Genomic DNA, 7193 nt, shown 5'->3' on the forward strand with positions numbered 1-7193 from the left:
CTCTCAGTCTCGCGTCACTCGAAGGGAAGAGTCTTGACTTTGGCTTTAATCGAGTCCTTTCTTTCATGGCCAGTGTTACAGCTCCACCCACAATATTAAAAGTCTTCCAGTTGATATTCTCCCCGATGATACTGTTAAGAATGCCGAGTTGTGGTTTCCACATTGGCATTGCATGAGAGGCAGTACATTGAAGGACAAAACCCAGCAAATGGAAAAGGTAAGCTCGGACTCCTGAGGGGAGGGTTCACGCAGGCAGTCCCAGCAAACGCCTTTCGGAATCTCCCTTCTTGACCAAAAGCCCAGAAAAGGCCCTAAAGTGTCCTGGGTGCTCGTGTGAAAAAGCCTTCGAGATGGAGTGTGCTATCTAACGGTGACGTGAATAAGCAGTAAGGACTGCCTTTGAGAAGCAGGTGAGAGCGCTGATCAGAGATGGCCGAACAAATGAATGCAGGACACCAAACACAGAGGTGTGTGTGGTCTGGCTGTGGGTTTGTTCTGAAACATTTCTGACCAGTGATCCTCACGCCTGCTCCACCACCATCCTCTCACCTAGGCAAACAGCTGCCTACAGTCCCCTGAAAGTACAGAATGCCATGTTTCCATGGGAGGGCAAAGGAAGTCATAGCTGAGTCCTATTCAGGTTTTCTTCACAGATCAAATCTGGGAGAAACCTTCCCTTCCGCTCAGTGGACTTGACCTGAGAACAGAAAGGTGGTCTGAGGGCCCAGCTGTTTCTGCTTCCTAAAGTGTTTCACGGTGTGGGCGGGGGAGCGGGGGAGGGGGCAGGGGTTTGTGTGATGGGACCCAAGTCAGAACTGCCATGCACACCCGGTTTCAGGGTGTGCGCGCCACGCAAAATACGGTAAATTCTGTCTTCTCCCCAGCCATTGAAAGCATGCAAACCCACAGCAACCTGGGGGTGGATGCTCAGCCACGGAATGCACCCTCACCCTAGATCAGCACGCCTGGCAGAGGACTGGTGACGACCGTCTGTATTCAGTTGGTCAGGATTTCTGACTGTGTTCCCAGGCGGTGGTCACCAGCACTTACTGAGTGCTGCAACCTGCCAGTGGCTGTGTGCTTACCTCGTTTAATACTAGTGAAAGCCCAGCGTGGCGTCGGTACTGTTACTGTCCCCCTTCTACAGTTGTGGAAACTGAGGCACGGAGAGACTAGGTGACTTGCTTGATTTCTGGGTATCTATTGCTGCAGGACAGATGGCCTAGAACCGTGGTCAGCAAACTGCGGCCCCTTGAGTGTGGCTCTTCCACAAAATACCACATGTGGGCGCGCACGTACAGTTCGATTGAAACTTCACGGCCACACTCGAGGGGCCAAAGAGCCGCATGTGGCTCGAGAGCCGTGGTTTGCCGACCACGAGCCTAGAACAACAAGCATTCTCATGTAGTTTCAGAGCAGCGGTTCTCAACCCGTGGGTCTCGACCCCGAACGACCCTTTCACAGGGGTCGCCTAAGTACATCCTGCATATCAGATATTTACGATTCATAACAGTAGCAATATTACAGTTATGAAGTAGCAACGAAAATAATTTTATGGTTGGGGGTCACCACAACATGAGGAACTGTTTTAAAGGGTTGCGGCATCAGGAAGGTTGAGAGCCACTGTTTCAGAGGGTCAGGAACTCAGGAAGGGCCTGGTGGTGTTGCTCATGCAGGGTCGCCCATGCGGTTGTCCCACAGCCGCGGGAGTGTCTGGAGCGCCTACCGGGGGCCGGTTTCGGCGCTGGTTGCTGAAACCATGACGGGACCGGTTCCTAAACACTCCGCACAGGGTGACCAGCGCCCTGGAAGCGGGTGTGAGACGGGGGGCTGAGGGGATGTCTGGGATTTACTTCCAAGGGCTCCGGAGACAGACGCGAGACAAAGCAGGTTGGGAGGAATGTGTCGGACGATGTTGGTACTTGGTGAAGGTGGGCAAAGGCGCGTGGGAGCCCCATTTCACCATACTTGTCAGTGTGTCTGAATGTTTTCATGATGTGATAGCAGACGCAGGTAGATGGAGCCACAGTGGAGGGACCGCAGGGGGCAGTGAGGAAGCAGCGGGAGGCAGGGCTGCGGGCGGGATGTGGGAGCTGTTTCCTGTCCATCTCGCGGGTCCTCTGTTTCTCTGGTCTGGAAGCGCATTCCCGTCCTCCTGGCAGATCCTGTTATGTAGCTGAGCTTGGGGGACCCATACATGTTTGCAGAACAAACAAATCCAGGAAGCGCTTCCAGGTGATGAGGGCCGTGCTGGCCGCATCCACCTGCCAGCGCCGGGCGCCGCGTGCTTCCCGTGTCACCGGACCTGCCCCTGCTGAGTGAAGCCGGCCTTGTTTTCCTGCCCCAGAGGGTCACATTCGGTGATAAGAGAATTGAGTGGGGGGGCGGGGGGGGAAGACTCAGAACGTAAAGAAAGCAGCTGCTATCACCACTGCTGTTGCTGGGAGGGGCTTTCTCTGTTGGAATTGGAGGATTTGGGGATGAAACTCTCGTCTCTTTTTAGCTTTATTATGCTCATCAGATTGGAGATTATAGTCTGAAAAATGTTCGCTTTTGGGTGATAATCAACCATCATTGTCTCAACAAAGGGCTGAATCCCAAAACCAGATTTAACAGAAAAAAGAAGCCCTGTCTGTGTTGGAGAGGAAATGCTGGATTCTGTAGGCACAGGACGGAGGAGCCCTGTGACGGCACGCGGTTTTTACCGAGCTGATCACTGCTCAGACTACGTTTATAATGTCTTCTCCACCCTGATTGCCATCCTTTACTGCATTTTATTTTTTATTGTAAAAACTTCCAAACGTACAGAACAGTAGAGACTGTAACACACTCAGGTGCTTGTACTCAGCTCTAGTAGCTGTTGGTACTTGGCCATCTACTTGGTGTTGTACCTACAACTAGTCCCTGCTTATATAATTCCACCCATAAATAAAAGCACGTCTTAAAAAGGGAGCCGCAATGCATTGTCAATAAATTACCAATAATTCCTTACTGAGTGTAATTCACAATATAGATCCAATTTTCCTGACTCAGCAGTCTTTCCTAGTTGGCCTGTTTGAATGAGCATCCACACAAGGCCCATCGTGATGTCTCCCAAGTCTTTTTAAAGTTTCATTTACTGTAGGACAGTCCCTGCTCCCTTTTCATCCCTTGTCACTGAGGTGTTGAAGTGGGGTCATTCTTTAAACGTTTCCACAGTCTGGTGGCGGCTGATTCTTCCCAGGGTGTCACTGGGCCTGTGTCCCTGTCCCCCGTGTTAGCTGTGGACTGGAGTTAGGGAGCACTGCGTGCCTGCGTCTGGAGTTCCTGCCCGCCTTTCCTTTTGCAGTTACATCTCACGACGGCATGCTACGCATGCCACTGCCACACACAGGGTCTGGTTGCCTCGCCTCTCGTGGGCTAGGACTGCTCCGTGGGTTCAAGGATGACAGCCTAATCCCTTTATGACAAGATTCAGCTAAACAGCCATCTTGCAATAGTCTGCATCAATTCGTTAGAAGTTGCAAAATGTAACTTTAAAATGCTCTTCTGCACTCATTGTCTGCAATTATTCTGTGTAGAAACTCTCCCCCTCATCTGTTAGATCCATTGTCACCCTAAAATAGAGTTTTTAGGCTGGCTGGTTTGGCTCACTGGATAGAGCGTTGGCCTGGGGACTGAGGGGTCCCAGGTTCAATTCCGGTCAAGGGCCTGTACCTTGGTTGCAGGCACACCCCCAGTGGGGGATGTGCAGGAGGCAGCTGATCGATGCTTCTCTCTCATCGATGTTTCTCACTCTCTATCCCACTCCCTTCCTCTCTGTAAAAAAATCAATAAAATATATTTTTTAAAAAATAGAGTTTTTAGGAACTTAATTCTTCCTCTTCGTAATTTTCAGAGCAAGGAGTTGGCGCCTGCAGCTCTCTTGAATGCAGTTCAGGAGCTTTGGTTTTGCTTGTTTTCCCCGTTTTCCCGTTTTCTATGAAATAATCGTGAAAGGAAGGCTGGAGGCAGGGACGTGGGGTTGGTGGGACGTGATGGCTCTGACTTTTTAGGCAGCAGCTGTCAGTGCCTCTGAGGGAGACCAGCGCCCCCACTTGGCTTTGTGGGAACAGGGTCACATCTGCAGCGCCCACCTTTTAAAGCTTCCGCCTTGAAAATCACGTTTACAAGGAACTCCAGCTGGAACAAGGAAACCAAGACAGCTCTACAAACGGTTACCAGACACCCAGTCCTGCAAACCTTTATCAACCAGGCACTTAAAACCGATGTTACTGTTAGGTCTGATAAAAAAAAAAAAAAATCGAATCGCGAGCCCCTCCCCTGGGAAACCAACCTTTAGATTATTTTTGTGACATTCCCTTTCGCTTAGACCACATGCCATTTGCTAAGACCAGTAACTTTCCCCTCCGGACTTGTCCGGAGAATTCCCCTCTGAAAAAGCTCGCCTACGGTCCTTTAAAGACTCTGACTGCCCATCCCTGGGTGCTGACGCCATGTGGGGGCTCAGCCCCTCAGGCTTCCCGGTGACCTAATAAGGTCACAATTCTTTACCCCTTTCCGCCTCGTTCGTTCCTCCTTCACTGACCCTGAAACAGGAGCTCTAAGGGAATATAGGCAGGTGTAGGGAATTCTTAGAACTGGGGTCCATGGAAAAACACAGGGCTATAGCCTGGGAGAAGGTACATCTCCATAACACAAGGAAGCCGGGGGCAGCTACATTTCCATAAGACAAGGGAACTGGAAGTAGCCAAAAAAGGTCTATATTTACAAAATAAAGGAGCAAGAAAGCCCAGAAGGAATAGGAGGAAGAGGAGAGAAGAGGGCCTCAGGAGTCACCATAGTAACCAATTCGAAAGGGAATGTTGACCAATCAGAGGGGATGTCAGGACACAGGAACGGCAGCCTTTATACTAGTAAACCAGGGAAACAGGAAGTCGGTGGGACCCTTTCCCCCTCCCCAGTGGGAGTCTGTACTTGCCCTTCAATAAATCTCCACCTTTGCTGTACCACCTTCTGTCCGTGGATTCATTCTTTGACTCCGGCGGACAAAGAATTCGGGTTCCAGTTAAAAAATTACGTTTTGAAAGGGCCGGCGGGGGCACGTGGCCCCGCAGGCATCCGGCAGGGAGGATGACGGGCAGCCATGGCCGAGGCAGCGCCTGACCAGATAGGTGCAGGCCCGCGGACGCCCAGAAGGACCCGGGCCGCCCTCCTCGGCCTCCGAGTCACTTTCGGGCCGAGCAGCGGGCGACCCAAGGGCCAGGTGGGGTGGTGGGCGGCCCGCCTCCCGGTGACGCCCACGGCGGCAGGCCTTGCATGGGAGCCGAGTGGCTGGCTTCCCATCCATTAAGGGACCTCCATTTTGTATGGAACCATGTGCTCAGCGAAGGCTCCTTCCCCCTTGGAAGGAGCCTCTGCTAGCCACAACCAACATTTCTCTGGACTAACCAATGGTAATCAAGGGAAGTGCACGCCATCGCTATGACCACATCCTGTGTAATGGGTCACCAGCTCGCACCTGGCCAATCGGCGGGGGGCACAGCCCCCTCTCCCGCCCCTACTCCAACCCTCTATGAAACCCCTGGTTCGAGCAGACTGCTCTCTCTTTGCCACCTGCTGCTACGTCAGTAAGGAAGGTAGAGGAGCTAAGCCCGGGCTTAAAATAAAAGACTCTTTGCTTTTGCATCGGACTGGCTGGCTCCCTGGTGGCTTCTTGGGGATCTTGAAATCTGGGCATAACACATTTCAGCCCCAACAATTACAGGGTTATACATGTTCCGAATGAGTCGGTGCAGGGGCCTGACATGAAGGAAAGGTGGAATTATGTTTAATCGGTTATTTTACACTCAATCTTTACAAACAGGTACTCATTGGCAGAGGGGTTCTCACCGCTCACAGAGTTAAACGTTGTTCAGGACACTTGCTCAGGATGGTGGGGCAGAGGGGACACTGCCAGGGGGTTAGTAGGGAGAGGGGACTCACTCCGACTACAGCGAGGACTTACAGCCGAGGAGCAGGGAGGGAGGGCTCAGTGGATGGGCCCTTGCTGAGGACCCAGCAGGGCAGGGGGACTGGCTAAAGGCGACCAGGGTAGTCAGAGACCAAGGCCTCTTACTCAAACGGGATTCTCCAAGGGCAGAGAGGGAAGGCCAAGGTCAGGCCAGAGAGCAGTGGGCTCAGGAGCCTGGTCCACGGAGAGCGTCTGTCAATACACAGAACGACCCACCAGGCCCTTCTGTTTCCAGGACGAGGCCTCCTCTCCCAGACAGGGGGGGGCTGACTGTCCTCGAATCCCTGGGCGGGCAGAGCCTTTCTTCCCCACGTTGCCTGGTCTCCTGCCTGGAAAACGGACCAGCTTCCCCTGTGCGCGTGTCTGGGGCTCCCGGGCATGGAAAACCCACCACTGCCCAGGACCGGAGCGGGGACGGGCTCTGCTTCATGGAGCAGAACAAATTCCCAAAGTGGTCCGACAGGCTGGGCGGCTGCAGGACAATGAGCCTTTATGCTTTACGATGGGAACCCAGCTGGGAAGGAAAGGCTCCTGGGGACTTGGCTGTAAAGGCTTCAGGAGCCCCTGCTGGCTGAGTGTGTCCCCCACTCCCACCCGGTTCAGCGCCCTCGCCCGGGCCCCAGGGCCCAGGCCGCTCCCCCTGGCTGGGCTGTGGGGGGCCTGGCCGCCCACCCTCACAGCCCCAGGGATCGTCTGCCCAGCTGGTGACCGCCTCTCTCCTAAACGGGGCGCAGCCACTCAGAGAAGGGGGCCCAGCTGCCGCATTCCCCAGCCCCACGGCGTTTCCCAGGCATCCGTGCAAAGCGCCTTCACCTGGAGGAAGGCGGCATTAAACCCAGCTTCTTCCAGAAGGAAAGATGGTCCGGGAAGAAGCTGAGACTGCCCGCCACGTGAAGGTGCCGGGTCTGCAGGGCCCTCCCCCGCTGATCCCCAGCAACCCCCCCCCCCCCACCCGCACCCCCCCGCCTCCGGCCTCAGCTGCCCACCGAGGGCAAGTGAGAAGCTGCCGTGGACAGGCACCAGCACCCGCAGAGCAGGCGGCGGGGGAGAGAAAGGTGGGTGGCAGGGCCTCCTGGCAAACTGGGCGCCCCTGGCATTTCCGCTCCCAGGGGAGCCGCCCCACCCGTGTCCTCCTCCATTCTTCTCCGCTGTTTGGCTTGGCAGGTCCTCAGCGCTCCCCGCGGGGCCTGAGCCGACAGAC

This window comes from Myotis yumanensis, unplaced genomic scaffold (assembly GCF_028538775.1).
Source record: "Myotis yumanensis isolate MYYU_CA2020_CCGP unplaced genomic scaffold, mMyoYum1.0.hap1 SCAF_3, whole genome shotgun sequence".
Taxonomy (NCBI): domain Eukaryota; kingdom Metazoa; phylum Chordata; class Mammalia; order Chiroptera; family Vespertilionidae; genus Myotis; species Myotis yumanensis.